The sequence below is a fragment of the Arachis stenosperma genome, chromosome 1 (genome assembly GCF_014773155.1).
Source record: "Arachis stenosperma cultivar V10309 chromosome 1, arast.V10309.gnm1.PFL2, whole genome shotgun sequence".
Lineage (NCBI taxonomy): Eukaryota > Viridiplantae > Streptophyta > Magnoliopsida > Fabales > Fabaceae > Arachis > Arachis stenosperma.
Window position 1 is genome coordinate 87,760,925 of NC_080377.1, and position 15,794 is coordinate 87,776,718.

The 15,794-nt window shown below is 40.7% G+C and overlaps 1 non-coding gene across 1 annotated transcript; it reads left to right on the plus strand.

Annotated features, from left to right (window-relative positions):
- Positions 1-11,972: 11,972 nt before the first annotated feature.
- Positions 11,973-12,080, plus strand: LOC130950450 (small nucleolar RNA R71). The gene has a single exon (XR_009073579.1). It is a non-coding gene; the product is annotated as a small nucleolar RNA R71 (small nucleolar RNA).
- The last annotated feature ends 3,714 nt before the right edge of the window (positions 12,081-15,794 follow it).

Genomic DNA, 15,794 nt, shown 5'->3' on the forward strand with positions numbered 1-15,794 from the left:
GTTTTCAGAATGGACCATATTAGATATATTCTATTATGGTCTATCTGAGTTTTCAAAAATGTCATTGGACCATTCTGCAGGTGGATCCATTCACCTAAAGAAAACACCTGCAGAAGCTCAAGAACTCATTGACATGGTTGCAAATAACCAATTCATGTACACTTCTGAGAGGAATTCCGTGAATAATGGGACACCTCAGAGGATGGGTGTTCTTGAAATTGATGCTCTGAATGCCATATTGGCTCAGAACAAAGTGTTGGCTCAGCAAATTAACATGATTTCTCAAAGTCTGAATGGATGGCAAAATGCATCCAACAGTACTAAAGAGGCAGCTTCTGAAGAAGCTTACGATCCTGAGAACCCTGCAGTAGCAGAGGTAAATTACATGGGTGAACCTTATGGAAACACCTATAATTCATCATGGAGAAATCATCCAAATTTCTCATAGAAGGATCAACAAAAGCCTCAACAAGGCTTTAACAATGGTGGACGCAATAGGCTGAGCAATAGCAATCCTTTTCCATCATCTTCTCAGTAACAGACAGAGAATTCTGAACAAAACACTTCTAATTTAGCCAATCTAGTCTCTGATCTGTCAAAGGCCACTTTCAATTTCATGAGTGAAACAAGATCCTCCATCAGAAATCTGGAGGCACAAGTGGGCCAGCTGAGTAAGAAAGTCATTGAAACTCCTCCCAGTATTCTCCTAAGCAATACAGAAGAGAATCCAAAAGGAGAGTGCAAGGCCATTGATGTAATCAATATGGCCGAATGCACAAGGGAGGAGGAGGACGAAAATCCTAGTGAGGAAGACCTCCTGGGACGTCTCTCAAGCAAGAGGGAGTTTCCTATTAAGGATCCAAAGGAATCTGAGGCTCATACAGAGACCATAGAGATTCCATTAAATCTCCTTCTGCCATTCATGAGCTCTGAAGACTATTCTTCCTCTGAAGAGGATGAAGATGTGACTGGAGAGCAAGTTGCTCAATATTTAGGAGCTATCATGAAGCTGAATGCCAAGTTGTTTGGTAATGAGACTTGGGAAAGTGAACCTCCCTTGCTCATTAATGAACTAAATACCTGGATTCAGCAAATTTTACCTCAAAAGAGACAAGATCCTGGCAAGTTCTTAATACCTTGTGCCATAGGCACCATGACCTTTGAAAAAGCTCTATGTGATTTGGGGTCAGGGATAAATCTTATGCCACTCTCTGTAATAGAGAAGCTGGGGATCATTGAGGTACAACCTGCCTTGTTCTCATTACAATTGGCAGACAAGTCATTGAGACAAGCTTATGGAATAGTAGAGGACGTGTTAGTAAAGGTTGAAGGCCTTTACATCCCTGCTGATTTCATAATCTTAGACACTAGGAAGGAAGAGGATGAGTGTATCATCCTTGGAAGACCTTTCCTAGCCACAGCAGGAGCTGTGATAGATGTCAACAAAGGTGAATTAGTCCTTCAATTGAATGGGGACTACCTTGTGTTTAAGGCACATGGCCATTCCTCCGTGACAAAAGAGAGTAAGCACAAAGAGCTTCTCTCAGTTCAGAGTCAAGAAGAGCCCCCACAGTCAAACTTTAAGTTTGGTGTTGGGAGGCCACAACCAAACTCTAAGTTTGGTGTTGGGACTATACAACATTGACCTGATCACCTGCGAGGCTCCATGAGAGCCCGCTGTCAAGCTAATGACATTAAAAGAGCGCTTGTTGGGAGGCAACCCAATTTTTATTTATCTAATTTTAATTTTATTTCATTGTTATTTTGTGTTTTATTAGGTACATGATCATGTGGAGTCACGAAAAAAATATAAAAATTAAAAATAGAATCAAAAACAGCAGAAGAATAATCACACCCTGGAGGGAGGACATGCTGGCGTTCAACGCCAGTAAAGAGCATCTGGCTGGCGTTCAACGCCAGAACAAAGCATGAATCTGGCGCTGAACGCCAGAAACAAGCAACATTCTGGCGTTTGAACGCCAGCAATGTGCCGTGAGGAAAGCTGGCACTGAACGCCAGTAACAAGCATGGAACTGGCGTTCAACGCCAGAAACATGCTACACATGGGCGTTGAACGCCCAGAGTGTGCATCATCTCGGCGTTTAAACGCCAGAATGGTGTGCAAAGGCATTCTACATGCCTAATTGGTGCAGGGATGTAAATCCTTGACACCTCAGGATCTGTGGACCCCACAGGATCCCCACCTAACATATTCCCACCTTACCTCCTAATCCTATAACACTCTTCCCCATATCACACTTCCCAACAACTTCAATCTCTCTTCCCAATTACCCCATTCACCACTCACATCCATCCACCCTTCCCCATAAACCCCACCTACCTTCAAAATTCAAAAACACTTTCCCAACCAATCCCACCCTAAATGACCGAAACTACACCCTCTCCCCTCCCTATATACCCTTCCATTCTACTTCATTTTCACACAACACAAACCCCCTCTTCTACACCTTGGCCGAAACACCATCTCTCACTCTCCTCCATATTTTCTTCTTCTTTTTCTCCTCTTCTTTCTTCTCTTGCTCGAGGGCGAACAATATTTTAAGTTTGGTGTGGTCAAAGCATAATCTTTTTTGTTTTCCATTACCATCAATGGCACCTAAGGCCGGAGAATCCTCTAGAAAAGGAAAAGGGAAGACAAAAGCTTCCACCTCCGAGTCATGGGAGATGAAAAAATTCATCTCCAAAAGCCATCAAGACCACTTCTATGATGTTATGGCAAAGAAGAAGGTGATCCTTGAGGTCCCTTTCAAGCTCAAGAAAAATGAGTATCCGGAAATCCGACATGAAATCCGAAGAAGAGGTTGGGAAGTCCTAACCAACCCCATGCAACAAGTCGGAATCTTAATGGTTCAAGAGTTCTATGCCAATGCATGGATCACTAGGAACCATGAACAAAGTATGAACCCGAGTCCAAAGAATTATCTCACAATGGTTCGGGGGAAATACTTAGATTTTAGCCCGAAAAATGTGAGGTTGGCGTTCCACTTGCCCATGATGCAAGGAGATGTACGCCCCTACACTAGAAGGGTCAACTTTAATCAAAGGTTGGACCAAGTCCTAATGGACATATGTGTGGAAGGAGCTCAATGGAAAAGAGACTCCAAAGGCAAGCTAGTTCAACTAAGAAGACTGGACCTCAAGCCTGTGGCTAGAGGGTGGTTGGAGTTCATTCAACGCTCCATCATTCCCACTAGCAACCGATCTGAAGTTACTGTGGATCGGGCCATCATGATTCATAGCATCATGATTGGAGAGGAAGTAGAAGTTCATGAAGTCATCTCCAATGAAATCTACAAAATAGCCGAAAAGCCCTCCACCATGGCAAGGCTAGCTTTTCCTCACCCTATTTGCCATCTATGTTACTCAGCTGGATTTATCATAGAAGGAGACATCCCCATTGAAGAGGATAAGCCCATCACCAAGAAGAGGATGGAACAAGCAAGAGAGACCCTCCACGGATCTCAAGAGATGCATGAGGAAGCTCATCATCAAGAAATCCCTGAGATGCCTCAAGGGATGCACTTTCCTCCCAACAACTATTGGGAACAACTCAACACTTCCTTAGAAGATTTGAGCTACAATGGGAACAATTAAGGGTGGAACATCATGAGCACTCCATCATTCTCCATGAAATTAGAGAAGATCAAAAAGCAATGAGGGAGGAGCAACAAAGGCAAGGAAGGGACATAGAGGAGCTTAAGGACATTGTTGGTCCTTCAAGAAGAAGACGCCACTAAGGTGGACTCCTTCCTTGTTCTTATTTTTCTGTTTTCGTTTTTATTTATGTTATATGTTCATCTATGTTTTGTGTCTCTACTTCATGATCATTAGTATTTAGTAACTATGTCTTAAAGTTATGAATAATTCCATTAATCCTTCACCTTTCTTAAATGAAAAATGTTTTTAATTCAAAAGAACAAGAAGTACATGAATGTCGAATTTATCCTTGAATTTAGTTCAATTATATTGATGTGGTGACAATACTTTTTGTTTTCTGAATGAATGCTTGAACAGTGCATATTTTTGATCTTGTTGTTTATGAATGTTAAAGCTGTTGGCTCTTGAAAGAATGATGAACAAAGAGAAATGTTATTGAGAATCTGAAAAATCATGAAATTGATTCTTGAAGCAAGAAGAAGCAGTGAAAAAGCAAAGGCTTGCGAAAAAAAAATTGGCGAAAAAAATAGAAAGAAAAAGAAAAAGCAAGCAGAAAAAGCCAATAGCCCTTAAAACTAAAAGGCAAGGGTAAAAAGGATCCAAGGATTTGAGCATCAATGGATAGGAGGGCCCAAGGAAATAAAATCCAGGCCTAAGCGGCTAAATCAAGCTGTCCCTAACCATGTGCTTGTGTCATGAAGGTCCAAGTGAAAAGCTTGAGATTGAGTGGTTAAAGTCGTGATCCAAAGCAAAAAGAGTGTGCTTAAGAGCTCTGGACACCTCTAACTGGGGACTCTAGCAAAGCTGAGTCACAATCTGAAAAGGTTCACCCAGTCATGTGTCTGTGGCATTTATGTATCCGGTGGTAATACTGGAAAACAAACTGCATAGGGCCACGGCCAATACTCATAAAAGTAGCTGTGTTCAAGAATCAACATGCTTAACTAGGAGAATCAATAACACTATCTGAACTTCTAAGTTCCTAGAGAAGCCAATCATTCTAAACTTCAAAGGAAAAAGTGAGATGCCAAAACTATTCAGAGGCAAGAAGCTACAAGTCCCCGCTCATCTAATTAGAACTAATATTCATTGATATTCTGAATTTATAGTACATTCTCCTCTTTTTATCCTATTTGATTATTAGTTGCTTGGGGATAAGCAACAATTTAAGTTTGGTGTTGTGATGAGCGGATAATTTATACGCTTTTTGGCATTGTTTTTAGGTAGTTTTTAGTAAGTTCAAGCTACTTTTAGGGATGTTTTCATTAGTTTTTATGTTAAATTCACATTTCTGGACTTTACTATGAGTTTGTGTGTTTTTCTGTGATTTAAGGTAATTTCTGGCTGAAATTGAGGGACTAGAGCAAAACTCTGATAAGGAGGCTGACAAAGGACTGCTGATGCTGTTGGAATTTGACCTCCCTGCACTCGAAATGGATTTTCTGGAGCTACATAACTCCAAATGGCGCGCTCTCACTGGCGTTGGAAAGTAGACATCCAGAGCTTTCCAGCAATATATAATAGTCCATACTTTATTCGAAAATTGACGATGTAAACTGGCGCTCAACGCCAGTTCCATGTTGCTGTCTAGAGTCAAACGCCAGAAACACGTCACGACCCGGAGTTGAACGCCCAAAACACGTTACAACTTGGCGTTCAACTCCAATAAAAGTCTCAGCTCGTGGATAGATCAAAGCTCAGCCCAAACATACACCAAGTGGGCCCCGAAAGTGGATTTATGCATCAATTACTTATTCATGTAAACCCTAGTAGCTAGTTTATTATAAATAGGACTTTTTACTAGTGTATTAGACATCTCTGGATGCCTAGTCCTTAGACCATGGGGGCTGGCCATTCAGCCATGCCTGAACCTTTCACTTATGTATTTTCAACGGTGGAGTTTCTATACACCATGGATTAAGGGTGTGGAGCTCTGCTGTACCTCACGTTTCAATATAATTACTATTATTTTCTATTCAATTCTCTTTATTCCTATTATAAGATATTAGTTGCACTTCAACTTGATGAATGTGATGATCCGTGACACTCATCATCATTCTCACCTATGAACACGCATGATTGACAACCACTTCCGTTCTACCTTAGGCCGGGCGCATATCTCTTGGATTCCTTAATCAGAATCTTCGTGGTATAAGCTAGAATTAATGGCGGCATTCATGAGAATCCAGAAAGTCTAAACCTTGTCTGTGGTATTCTGAGTAGGATTCTGAGATTGAATGACTGTGACGAGCTTCAAACTCCTGAAGGCTGGGCGTTAGTAACAGACGCAAAAGAATCAAGGGATTCTATTCCAACCTGATTGAGAACTGACAGATGATTAGCCGTGCTGTGACAGAGCATTTGGACCATTTTCACTGAGAGGATGGGATGTAGCCATTGACAACGGTGATGCCCTACATACAGCTTGCCATGGAAGAGAGTAAGAAGGATTGGATGAATGTAATAAGAAAATAGAGATATGGAAGGAGCACAGCACCTCCATGCACCTATCTGAAATTCCCACTATTGATTTACATAAGTATTTCTATCCTATTTTATTTTCTGTTTATTATTAATTTTTGAAATCCATAATCAATTACTATCCGCCTGACTGAGATTTACAAGATGACCATAGCTTGCTTCATACCAACAATCTCTGTGGGATCGACCCTTACTCACGTAAGGTATTACTTGGATGACCCAGTACACTTGCTGGTTAAGTTGAACGGAGTTGTGTCCACACATAGCAAAGAGCCATTAAGTAAATCTCATGCAAATACAAAGAGAATGAATCACAATTTCGTCCACCAATGCACGTCGGTACATGGTGCACGAAATCGTGATCACTACAACTTCGCACAACTAACCAGCAAGTGCACTGGGTCGTCCAAGTAATAAACCTTACGCGAGTAAGGGTCGATCCCACGGAGATTGTTGGTATGAAGCAAGCTATGGTCACCTTGTAAATCTTAGTCAGGCAGACTCAAATGGGTATAGATGATGAATAAAACATAAAGATAAAGATAGAGATACTTATGCATATCATTGGTGAGAGCTTCAGATAAGCGTATGAAGATGCTTTCCCTTCCGTCTCTCTGCTTTCCTACTGTCTTCATCCAATCCTTCTTACTCCTTTCCATGGCAAGCTTATGCAAGGGTTTCACCGTTGTCAGTGGCTACCTCCCATCCTCTCAGTGAAAATGTTCCTATGCTCTGTCACAGCATATGGCTAATCAGCTATCGGTTCTCGGTCAGGCCGGAATAGAATCCAGTGATTCTTTTGCGTCTGTCACTAACGCCCCGTCTGCTAGGAGTTTGAAGCACGTCACAGTCATTCAATCATTGAATCCTACTCAGAATACCACAGACAAGGTTAGACCTTCCGGATTCTCTTGAATGCCGCCATCAGTTCTCGCCTATACCACGAAGATTCCGGTTAAAGAATCCAAGAGATAAACACTAGAGCCTTGTTGCTTGAAGAACAAAAGTGGTTGTCAGTCACTTTGTTCATAGGTGAGAATGATGATGAGTGTCACGGATCATCACATTCATCAAGTTGAAGAACAAGTGATATCTTGGACAAAGAACAAGCGGAATTGAATAGAAGAACAATAGTAATTGCATTAATACTCGAGGTACAGCAGAGCTCCACACCTTAATCTATGGTGTGTAGAAACTCCACCGTTGAAAATACATAAGAACAAGATCTAGGCATGGCCGAATGGCCAGCCTCCCTAAGTGATCAAAAGATCTCAAGAAAAGGTTCCAAAGATCAAAATACAATAGTAAAAGGTCCTACTTATAGAAAACTAGTAGCCTAGGGTGTACAGAGATGAGTAAATGACATAAAAATCCACTTCCGGGCCCACTTGGTGTGTGCTTGGGCTGAGCAATGAAGCATTTTAGTGTAGAGACTCTCCTTGGAGTTAAACGCCAGCTTTTATGCCAGTTTGGGCGTTTAACTCCCATTTTGGTGCCAGTTCCGGCGTTTAACGCTGGAATTTCTGAGGGTGACTTTGAACGCCAGTTTGGGCCATCAAATCTTGGGCAAAGTATGGACTATCACATATTTCTGGAAAGCCCAGGATGTCTACTTTCCAACGCCGTTGAGAGCGCGCCAATTGGGCTTCTGTAGCTCTAGAAAATCCATTTCGAGTGCAGGGAGGTCAGAATCCAACAGCATCTGCAGTCCTTTTCAGTCTCTGAATCAGATTTTTGCTCAGGTCCCTCAATTTCAGCCAGAAAATACCTGAAATCACAGAAAAACACACAAACTCATAGTAAAGTCCAGAAAAGTAAATTTTAACTAAAAACTAATAAAAATATACTAAAAACTAACTAAAACTACTAAAAACATACTAAAAACAATGCCAAAAAGGGTACAAATTATCCGCTCATCACAACACCAAACTTAAATTGTTGCTTGCCCTCAAGCAACTGAAGATCAAATAAGATAAAAAGAAGAGAATATACTATAGACTCCAAATTATCAATGAAACTTAGCTCCAAATTAGATGAGCGGGACTAGTAGCTTTTTGCCTCCGAACAGTTTTGGCATCTCACTTTATCCTTTGAAATTCAGAATGATTGGCTTCTTTAGGAACTCAGAATCCAGATAGTGTTATTGATTCTCCTAGTTAAGTATGATGATTCTTGAACACAGCTACTTATTGAGTCTTGGCCGTGGCCCAAAGCACTCTGTCTTCCAGTATTACCACCGGATACATACATGCCACAGACACATAATTGGGTGAACCTTTTTAGATTGTGACTCAGCTTTGCTAGAGTCCCCAATTAGAGGTGTCCAGGGTTCTTAAGCACACTCTTTTTGCCTTGGATCACAACTTTATTTCTTTCCCTTTTTTTTTTCTCTTTCTCCTTTTTTTCATTTTTCTCCTTCTCTTTTTTTTTTTATTCACTGCTTTTTCTTGCTTCAAGAATCATTTTTATGATTTTTCAGATCCTCAGTAACATGTCTCCTTTTTCATCATTCTTTCAAGAGCCAACAGTTTTAACATTCATGAACAACAAATTCAAAAGACTTATGCACTGTTCAAGCATACATTCAGAAAACAAAAAGTATTGTCACCACATCAAACTAATTAAGCCAGTTTTAAAGATGAATTCGAAATCCTGTACTTCTTGTTCTTTTGTAATAAAAATAGTTTTCATTTAAGAAAGGTGATGGATTTATAGGACATTCATAACTTTAAGGCATAGACACTAAGACACTAATGATCATAAGACACAAACATGGATAAACATAAAGCATAATTTTCGAAAAACAGAAAAATAAAGAACAAGGAGATTAAAGAACGGGTCCACCTCAGTGATGGCGGCTTGTTCTTCCTCTTGAAGGTCTTATGGAGTGCTTGATCTCCTCAATGTCTCTTCCTTGTCTTTGTTGCTCCTCTCTTAGTTGTCCCATGTTGGAACTCAATTCTCCTAGGGAGGTGTTAATTTGCTCCCAATAGTCTTGTGGAGGAAAGTGCATCCCTTGAGGCATCTCAGGGATCTCATGATGAGAGGGGTCTCTTGTTTGCTCCATCCTTTTCTTAGTGATGGGCTTGAGGTCATGCCTTCTCAGTTGAACCGGCTTCCCTCTTGAGTTTCTCTTCCATTGAGCGCCCTCTTCACAAATGTTTATGAGGACTTGGTCCAACCTTTGATCAAAGTTGACCCTTTTTGAGTTTGAAAGGGATCTCAGGGATCACCTTCTTCAAGGCCACAACTTCATAGAAGTGGTCTTGATGCACCCTTGAGATGAATCTCTCCATCTCCCATGACTCGGAGGTGAAAGCTTTTGCCTTCCCTTTCCTCTTTCTAGAGGTTTCTCCGGCCTTATATGTCATAAATGGTTATGGAAAAACAAAAAGCAATGCTTTTACCACACCAAACTTAAAAGGTTTGCTCGTCCTCGAGCAAAAGAAGAAAGAAGAGAGTAGAAGAAGAAGAAATGAGGAAGAAGGGAATGGCTTTTGTGTTCGGCCAAGGAGGGAAGAAGTAGTGTTTAGGGTGTGTGAAAATGAAGGAGTGAAGATGATAGTGGGATTTGATAGGTGGGGGGTTTTTGGTGAAGAGGTATTGAGGTGATTGGTGAATGGGTGAAGAAGAGAGAGGGTGGTGGGGTTGGTGGGGATCCTGTGGGGTCCACAGATCCTTAGGTGTCAAGGAAAAGTCATCCCTGCACCAAATGGCATTCAAAAACACGTTTTGAGCCAATTCTGGCGTTAAACGCCGGGCTGGTGCCCATTTCTGGTGTTTAACGCCAGGTTCTTGCCCTTTTCTGGCGTTTAACGCCAGTCTGGTGCCCATTTCTGGCGTTAAACGCCCAGAATGGTGCCAGACTGGGCGTTAAACGCCCAACTGCTAGCCTCACTGGCGTTTAAACGCCAGTGAGTTCTTCCTCCAGGGTGTGCTGTTTTTCTTCCTGTTTTTCATTCTGTTTTTGCTTTTTCAATTGATTTTGTGACTTCTTATGATCATCAACCTACAAAAAAAAACATAAAATAACAAAGGAAAATAGATAAAATATAATCATTGGGTTGCCTCCCAACAAGCGCTTCTTTAATGTCAATAGCTTGACAGAGGGCTCTCATGGAGCCTCACAGATACTCAGAGCAATGTTGGAACCTCCCAACACCAAACTTAGAGTTTGAATGTGGGGGTTCAACACCAAACTTAGAGTTTGGTTGTGGCCTCCCAACACCAAACTTAGAGTTTGACTGTGGGGGCTCTGTTTGACTCTGATTTGAGAGAAGCTCTTCATGCTTCCTCTCCATGGTGACAGAGGAACATCCTTGAGCCTTAAACACAAAGGATTCTTCATTCACTTGAATGATCAGTTCACCTCCATCAACATCAATCACAGCCTTTGCTGTGGCTAGGAAGGGTCTGCCAAGGATGATGTTTTCATCCATGCACTTCCCAGTCTCTAGGACTATGAAATCAGTAGGGATGTAATGGTCTTCAACTTTTACCAAAACATTCTCTACAAGTCCATGAGCTTGTTTTCTTGAGTTGTCTGCCATCTCTAGTGAGATTCTTGCAGCTTGTACCTCAAAGATCCCTAGCTTCTCCATTACAGAGAGAGGCATGAGGTTTACACTTGACCCTAAGTCACACAAGGCCTTCTTGAAGGTCATGGTGCCTATGGTACAAGGTATTGAAAACTTCCCAGGGTCTTGTCTCTTTTGAGGTAATTTCTGCCTAGACAAGTCATTCAGTTCTTTGGTGAGCAAAGGAGGTTTGTTCTCCCAAGTCTCATTTCCAAATAACTTGTCATTTAGCTTCATGATTGCTCCAAGGTACTTAGCAACTTGCTCTTCAGTGACATACTCATCCTCTTCAGAGGAGGAATACTCATCAGAGCTCATGAAAGGCAGAAGTAAGTCCAATGGAATCTCTATGGTCTCATTTTGAGCCTCAGATTCCCATGGTTCCTCATTGGGGAACTCAGTGGAGGTCAGTGCACGCCCATTGAGGTCTTCCTCAGTGGCGTTCACTTCCTCTCCTTCCTCTCCAAATTCGGCCATGTTGATGGCCTTGCACTCTCCTTTTGGATTTTCTTCTGTATTGCTTGGAAGAGTACTTGGAGGGAGTTCAGTAATTTTCTTGCTCAGCTGTCCCACTTGTGCCTCCAAGTTTCTAATGGAGGACCTTGTTTCAGTCATGAAACTTTGAGTGGTCTTGATTAGATCAGAGACCATGGTTGCTAAGTCAGAGGGGTTCTGCTTAGAGTTCTCTGTCTGTTGCTGAGAAGATGATGGAAAAGGCTTGCCATTGCTAAACCTGTTTCTTCCACCATTATTGTTGTTGAAACCTTGTTGAGGTCTCTCTTGATTCTTCCATGAGAAGTTTGGGTGATTTCTCCATGAAGAATTATAGGTGTTTCCATAGGGTTCTCCTAGGTAATTCACCTCTTCCATTGAAGGGTTCTCAGGATCATAGGCTTCTTCCTCAGATGAAGCATCCTTAGTACTGCTTGGTGCATTCTGCATTCCAGACAGACTTTGAGAAATCAAATTGACTTGTTGAGTCAATATCTTGTTCTGAGCCAGAATGGCATTCAGAGTATCAATCTCAAGAACTCCTTTCTTCTGACTAGTCCCATTGTTCACAAGATTCCTTTCAGAAGTGTACATGAATTGGTTATTTGCAACCATTTCAATTAGCTCTTGAGCCTCTGTAGGCGTCTTCTTCAGATGAAGAGATCCTCCAGCAAAGCTATCCAAAGACATCTTGGACAGTTCAGATAGACCATCATAGAAAATACCTATGATGCTCCATTCAGAAAGCATGTCAGAAGGACACTTTCTGATCAATTGTTTGTATCTTTCCCAGGCTTCATAGAGGGATTCTCCATCCTTCTGTCTGAAGGTTTGGACTTCCACTCTAAGCTTACTCAATTTTTGAGGTGGAAAGAACTTTGCCAAGAAGGCATTGACTAGCTTTTTCCAAGAGTCTAGGCTTTCTTTAGGTTGAGAGTCCAACCATATTCTAGCTCTGTCTCTTACAGCAAAAGGGAATAGCATCAGTCTGTAGACCTCAGGGTCAACCCCATTAGTCTTGACTGTGTCACAGATTTGCAAGAATTCAGCTAAAAACTGATGAGGATCTTCCAATGAAAGTCCATGGAACTTGCAATTCTGTTGCATTAGAGAAACTAATTGAGGCTTAAGCTCAAAGTTGTTTGCTCCAATGGCAGGGATAGAGATGCTTCTCCCATAGAAGTCGGGAGTAGGTGCAGTAAAGTCACCCAGCACCTTCCTTGCATTGTTGGCATTGTTGTTGTTTTCGGCTGCCATGTCTTCTTCTTCTTTGAAGAATTCGGTTAGGTCCTCTACAGAGAGTTGTGCCTTAGTTTCTCTTAGCTTTCGCTTCAAGGTCCTTTCAGGTTCAGGGTCAGCTTCAACAAGAATGCCTTTGTCTTTGTTCCTGCTCATATGAAAGAGAAGAGAACAAGAAAATGTGGAATCCTCTATGTCACAGTATAGAGATTCCTTGAGGTGTCAGAAGAATAGAAAAATGGAAGACAGAGGTAGAAAATTCGAACTTATCAAAGAAGATGGAGTTCGAATTTCGCATTAAGGGATAGTGTTAGTCCATAAATAGAAGGATGTGAGAAGAAGGGAAGTAATTTTCGAAAATTAAGTAAAAGATTTTAAAAACATTTTGAAAAACACTAATTGATTTTCGAAAATAAAAGTGGGAAAGAAATCAAGTGATTTTTGAAAAAGATTTTGAAATTAGAAATCAAAAAGATTTGATTGAAAACTATTTTGAAAAAGATGTAATAAAAAACATATGATTGAAAAATTATGGTTTTAAAAAAAGATGTGATTGAGAAGATATGATTTGAAAAACATTTTAAAAAGATTTGATTTTAAAAATTAATGGATTGCCTAACAAGAAAAGATATGATTCAAACATTAAACCTTTCTCAACAGAAAAGGTAACATACTTGAAATGTTCAATCAAATCATTAATTGTTAGCAAGTATCTTTGAAAAAGGAAAGAAATTGATTTTGAAAACATTTGATTGAAAACATATGATTTGAAAAAGATTTGATTTTGAAAAACTTTGAAAACTTGAAAAAAAATTGATTTGAAAAACAAAATCTTCCCCCTTGTGCCATCCTGGCGTTAAACGCCCAGAATGGTGCACATTCTGGCGTTTAACGCCCAAAACTATACCCTTTTGGGCGTTAAACGCCCAGCCAGGCACCCTGGCTGGCGTTTAAACGCCAGTCTGTCTTCTTCACTGGGCATTTTTGAATGCCCAGCTTTTTCTGTGTGATTCCTCTGCAGTATGTTCTGAATCTTCAATTCTCTGTATTATTGACTTGAAAAGACACAAATTAAAAATATTTTTGGATTTTTAATAATGAGGAATAATCAAAATGCAACTAAAATCAAATAACAATGCATGCAAGACACCAAACTTAGCAGTTTGTATACTAATGACACTAACAACATGAGAATGCATATGAGAAACACAAAACACTCAAGTCAATAGAATTCAAAGATCAGAGCAATGAAATCATCAAGAACAACTTGAAGATCAATGAAGACACATGCATGAATGCAATAAGAACAGAAACATGCAATATTTTTGGATTTTTATGATTTTGTAAAATTTTTTTTGGATTTTTTCAAAAATTAGGTGAAAAGGAAAATGAAGGTATCAAAATTCTTAATGAGAATTCCAGGAATCATGCAATGTTAGTCTAAAGCTTCAGTCTAAAGGAATTAGACATGGCTAGCCAAGCTTCAGCAAGACATTGCATTCAAGAGCTAAATTGATGAGGATCAATCAGCTTTGGTGATGATAAGAACATCACCTTGAAACACTAGAATTCATTCTTAAGAACTCTGAAGAAAAATACCTAATCTAAGCAACAAGATGAACCGTCAGTTGTCCATACACGAAACAATCCCCGGCAACGGCGCCAAAAACTTGGTGCACGAAATCGTGATCACTACAACTTCTCACAACTAACCAGCAAGTGCACTGGGTCGTCCAAGTAATAAACCTTACGCGAGTAAGGGTCGATCCCACGGAGATTGTTGGTATGAAGCAAGCTATGGTCACCTTGTAAATCTTAGTCAGGCAGACTCAAATGGGTATAGATGATGAATAAAACATAAAGATAAAGATAGAGATACTTATGCATATCATTGGTGAGAGCTTCAGATAAGCGTATGAAGATGCTTTCCCTTCCGTCTCTCTGCTTTCCTACTGTCTTCATCCAATCCTTCTTACTCCTTTCCATGGCAAGCTTATGCAAGGGTTTCACCGTTGTCAGTGGCTACCTCCCATCCTCTCAGTGAAAATGTTCCTATGCTCTGTCACAGCATATGGCTAATCAGCTGTCGGTTCTCGGTCAGGCCGGAATAGAATCCAGTGATTCTTTTGCGTCTGTCACTAACGCCCCGCCTGCTAGGAGTTTGAAGCACGTCACAGTCATTCAATCATTGAATCCTACTCAGAATACCACAGACAAGGTTAGACCTTCCGGATTCTCTTGAATGCCGCCATCAGTTCTCGCCTATACCACGAAAATTCCGGTTAAAGAATCCAAGAGATAAACACTAGAGCCTTGTTGCTTGTAGAACAAAAGTGGTTGTCAGTCACTTTGTTCATAGGTGAGAATGATGATGAGTGTCACGGATCATCACATTCATCAAGTTGAAGAACAAGTGATATCTTGGACAAAGAACAAGCGGAATTGAATAGAAGAACAATAGTAATTGCATTAATACTCGAGGTACAGCAGAGCTCCACACCTTAATCTATGGTGTATAGAAACTCCACCGTTGAAAATACATAAGAACAAGGTCTAGGCATGGCCGAATGGCCAGCCTCCCAAAGTGATCAAAAGATCTCAAGAAAAGGTTCCAAAGATCAAAATACAATAGTAAAAGGTCCTACTTATAGAAAACTAGTAGCCTAGGGTGTACAGAGATGAGTAAATGAGATAAAAATCCACTTTCGGGCCCACTTGGTGTGTGCTTGGGCTGAGCAATGAAGCATTTTCGTGTAGAGACTCTCCTTGGAGTTAAACGCCAGCTTTTATGCCAGTTTGGGCGTTTAACTCCCATTTTGGTGCCAGTTCCGGCGTTTAACGCTGGAATTTCTGAGGGTGACTTTGAACGCCGGTTTGGGCCATCAAATCTTAGGCAAAGTATGAACTATCATATATTGCTGGAAAGCCCAGGATGTCTACTTTCCAACGCCGTTGAGAGCGCGCCAATTGGGCTTCTGTAGCTCCAGAAAATCCATTTCGAGTGCAGGGAGGTCAGAATCCAACAGCATCTGCAGTCCTTTTCAGTCTCTGAATCAGATTTTTGTTCAGGTCCCTCAATTTCAGCCAGAAAATACCTGAAATCACAGAAAAACACGCAAACTCATAGTAAAGTCCAGAAAAGTGAATTTTAACTAAAAAATAATAAAAATATACTAAAAACTAACTAAAACTACTAAAAACAATGCCAAAAAGGGTACAAATTATCCGCTCATCAGTACACCAAACTTGTTTGTGATCACATGGTGCAACAAATTTGGGGAATAAATATTCCTCATAGGCTGTGTTCAAACCTCACTTGATGTGCTT